A 5,000-nucleotide genomic window follows, 5' to 3' on the forward strand; every position below is an offset into this window, starting at 1 on the left:
TTAATTACAAATAGTTTCTTGATTAAGGGTGGGGGCCTGTGTCTACTATCCTTCTCCATTTATGGATTCTTTCTGTCTTGAACCTGTGCAAGTCTTGTGCATGCTGCCACAGACTCTATGAGTTCATATATACATCAGTACAGTTCTCTCTGGAATTCTGTTTAATGGTGTCACACATCTCATCTTATAATCTTGTGGCCTTCTCTTCTGCTTTGAGCTTTGAGGGTCAAGTTTGATGAAGGGATCCTATTTAGGACTGAGTGCAGCAAAGTCTGCCATTGTCCAGGTGTGAGTCTCCATGTTAACATTAACAACCAACTATTACCTGCAAATACCCTTAACACATGGCTTAAGAAAATTAAGGCAACCAAAGATACATAGAAAAGTAGCAGTCTCCTCCTCTCTTTGCTTCATTGTTTCTTTCTTCCTTCCTTCTTCCTTCTTCTTCTTCTTTCCTTCCTTCCTTCCTTCTTTCTTTCTTTCTTCTTTCTTTCTTCTTTCTTCTTCTTCTTCTCTTCCTTCTTTTTTTCCTTCTCTCTTAGCTAAAGTATGAGTATCTTGTCCATTAGTCTAGGGTTCACTTAATGGAAAGAGAAAAGGAAAATGGCTGGGAACATTCCAGGATATAAGTTCAAAATGATGTCATCTGCTTTTAGGATATCTTCAATCTGTTTAATAGTTCACTTATTTAATCAGTATTTTCCCCCTATTTCAGACATAAATTATGTGCCTGCCTAGTAAACCTAGATCAAATTGTTTTGGGACTACTTGATATTAACCATCTTTAGCTAGTCTCCATCTTGCTTTTTCCCTCTGAGAAGTTGCCAGTTTCTCTTCTGTGCTTGATAGTAACACAAAGAATCCTAATTTTCCTCACCTTAAACCTTTAAGCAAGTTATTTGAGAACTCTTAGCATGCTCTCAGCTTTTTTTGTCCTAATAGCTATGAGTATCTTTCTTAAGGACCTGGAAACTATCACTTTGTAAGTGAAATAACCAAGAAAGATAGTGCTCTGGCCCCCAGTCTCTCTACAAAGATACTATCTTAACTTAGCAACAAAATAACACTGCCTCCTTCACCACATTCTTTTCTATAAACTTTCTCTCCTGCTTTGGTGACAGAGTTCATGCTCTAGGTCTTGCTGTACCCCAGACCTCCATTAGAATAGTCTTAGATATTAAGTTTTCCTTGATGTTTAATGATGTGTCTGTAGTAAGCTTTTGTTTTGTTTTTGTTTTCTCCAGTACCTCTATTCTCTGCAAGCTGTCGAGGCCATGTTGATTAAATTCTTGTACTGAAAGGTTTCTCAAACTAGAATGTAAAGTATACTTCTTTTAGAGAGAAGAAAATAAAAATAAATTTTAGACCTACTCATATGTAGTAACATCATCGAAAATCTGCTTTACAAAAGACAATACTTTCTACAACTATAAATCTTGCAAACATTATCATTAAACACAAATTTGAGATATATCTGTGGACACCTTGACACTGAAAATGTAAGCTGTGGCCCTTTCCAAATTATGCAAGGATCCCCAGAAACAAGTTTTGAGGGGTCTCTTCTGGACCTCAATTAATTCTCTTACTGGTGAGATGGCCATTACTATGTAAAAACATGTGCTAACAGCTCATTTTAAATTTTACTTTCTATTTTCAAAGATGGGCAGAGCAGCCAGACTCAGAGGAGGATTTTCTGTTACAGAATCATGACCTTTAATCTGTGAGGCTCTAATTTAGAATCATAAGTTATTTATTTATTTTATCTCTTCTCCAGGTGTACATATTTAAAATGTTCTACTTTGGCTTCTATTAGTCTAGTACTTGCTAACCTGATGCAAAATGCCTGTTTAACTCTCCCTTCCTTTTAGATAGGCCTGTATGTAAAAATTCAGATTTTAACATAGTGGAGACATTTACTAGAAAAAACAGGAAATTTTTCCACTACTAGTTTGCTTAAGGCCTATTAAAAACAAAGCCTTTTAAAATAAAAGTTCTATATTGTGTCTTGCATAATTTTAACTTTAATGTACATAAAGGCAGTTGTTGCTTAATGTTGAATAATATATAATTGTACATAATTTATAAGTATAGCTATATAACACATTTGAAAGCCTATTAGAATATATATATATATATATATATATATATATATATATATATATATATATATTGTAGGAACAATGGAGGACAACAGAAAATTTCTATTTTATTCATGTTTACAAAATAAATTACTTAAATAAAATCTCAAACAGACCAGAAAAAATACATATAATCCAAGCTTGTGCTTAGTATTTTATTGCTTAAGAAATGAAAGTGTAAAGCATACATTCTTTACAGAAGAAATATGTATATGTTCAAATTCAGAGATGTGCCAAGCAAATAGGAATTTATGTTGAACACAGTTGTGTTTGGGGTGGGAGCAGTGGAGGGGTTGCTGAGTTGGGTACTGGGCCAAGGTAGAAGAACTTGATTTTAGAAAACTAGAATCAATGATAATGTATACTTGTATACTCTGCTCTGCCCTGGGATATAAAGACCAGGGATGCACAGCTGAATGATGTCCTGAAATGTCAACTCTAGAAAGATCTGTCGCGTCTCGACATTTGATACCAAGCTCGACTATGCTAGGAGAGCATAGGAGGCCAATAGTCTTTTTCCATGCAGTTTGGACACACTTTGATCCACATGTTTAGTACATGGCCCATAAATGTGGGTTTATTAAAATACAGGACTCATCAGGCCAAAGCTCCATTGGAAAGTGCAAGTGGTTATGTTTCTACCCCGAGAGAAAAGTAAAATCGGTGTCCTTGAAGGCAGAGGGCTTTTAATGAGGGTGTGTCATAACTCTCACAGAGGAAAAGCCATTTATTTTTATTACACAACACTTTTAATTGGGACTGTTTTTAAAAGGCCAAATGACAGACAGGGGTCAAGATTAGATGCATCCTTAGTAGACAGCTGGCAGCTCCTGCCAGCCTGAGGATTTAGAGGTATGAAGCTGGTAAGAAATAGGAGTCCAGAGAAGTAGGAAGCACAGAAAAACAAACTTCCCAAAGAAAGTTAAGAATGACTTTTTAAAAAGAAAGAAAGAACAGACAGAAAGAAAACAGGTCATAATAATTTCCCCTAGGACTAAAATGTGTGACATGAGCTTTTGCATTAAATCAGAAATTTCAGAATTGGAGGAGAGAAGGAAAGAAGCCAAATTGGGAACAATGTGGCTATTGTGTCAGGGAGGGCTCAGATTAAAAGTTACTGAGTCATTTTCCTAACCCAGCAGCAAAATGGTCTATTATTTCTGTAAAATGTACTTGCTTCTAGGAAAAAGGAATTACGCTTATTTTCTCATTTCCCATTCAATTACAGTAGGGAACTTAATAATGAATCAACTAAAGTACAGAGAGTAGAAAAACCATCCTTGGACCATAACAAAACTGAATTCCAAGACTTACCAAGTGACTGTTTTTTATTGGACACAGGACATCCCTGAAACCGACGCATTGCTGACTGCTTCTCAAAGTTATGAGGCTTTTTCTAGCTCCTTCCAAAAATGGCAATTCTTTCTATGTTTAGCCTTGCCACATATTTCACACTCCTGCACTTTAAATAAGCAATAATTCAGTGTGTGACTCTGTACTGGGGCTCTGACATCTTTTTAAGGACATATTTGATTCTTAAGAAGACACATTACAAACTCTTGCTCAAAACTCAAAACAAACGAATACCCTCCCCTGTCCTCCTCCAGACATAAATGATACAGTTCCCTGAGATATTCTGAAAGTGGAGAGTCTGATGAATCACACAACCATAGGAAACGGTCAATAGAGGCTCATGTGTGCAAACTGAAAGCAATGAGGAGTCATGATTCCTGGCTGTGTATCTGGGGTGAGAGAGAGTATCTCTACCAGGTTCTTTGGGCTACACAAAGAGAGAAGTGATGCTTCAGTCTTGTCAGTGACAGAAGATTTGTTTGGAACTTGGAAAATTTTTGGCAGATTCATAAGGGAGGATTTTTTAATAACAATTGAGAATAACTCTGCACAACATGAAAATTGCTATTGATCTTAAAAGCTACCTCTGAAGTCCAAATAGTGTTTTCTAACAGATAGAACTTTATGTTGACAGGAGGTCAAAATAAAGATTTTTAGAGCAGATTGAAGTAACAAAATAATGAATGCAACTTAAAATAATTGTTAAATTAGAGCATAGGGTGGATATTTGCTTCCTTGTGTTGATTGGTGATAGTTTTCAGAAGTATATAAAATACTTGCTTTTATAAAATATTTTCTTTTATATTGGATATTTTCATATAACTTCTAATATATTTATCCTTTAGGAGAGATAATGAATCCTTGAAAATTGAAAGAAATTAAGTTAGAACAATATGACTTGCTTTTATGAATTACATATCAATAAACACATTAAAATCCAAATGTTCAAGAACATATATATATATATATATATATATATATATATATATATATATATATATATTTGTGTGTGTGTGTGTGTGTATAGACAAGAAACATATAGTACCGAGGATTGTTTTAAGCTTTCAGAGGAGAAATTCCCAGAAAACAAACAATTTTAAGGCCATTTTGTGTTCCTGAATTGGGTCTGTTAGCAGTATCAATTTTCAAGCATGAAAGAAGTAAAATTTAATTATTGGACATTTTATGAGAGACATGCTACTTCCTAGCATGGGATCTTAGAGAAGGATTGCTGGAGTGAATGGAATGCAGGGGAGGGTGAGGTAGGATGAAGCAGAGGACACGAGCAGCCTGTCTACAGAGGGAAATGGCCAGTAAAGATCTAAGAGCAAGGATGAACTTGAGCCAGAAGCTGCTTGCCCTGCATCCATGAAAGAGTCTGTGGTTATCCTTAGACTGTCAGCATCTTGTTCGGACATCACCTTTTATGTTGCAATTAATTATACTTTGACATGTTCTATTAATACAACAATATATATTTTAATAATCTCTGAATGGACAACTAAAAAA

Source organism: Arvicanthis niloticus, chromosome 15 (genome assembly GCF_011762505.2).
Source record: "Arvicanthis niloticus isolate mArvNil1 chromosome 15, mArvNil1.pat.X, whole genome shotgun sequence".
Classification (NCBI taxonomy): Eukaryota; Metazoa; Chordata; class Mammalia; order Rodentia; family Muridae; genus Arvicanthis; species Arvicanthis niloticus.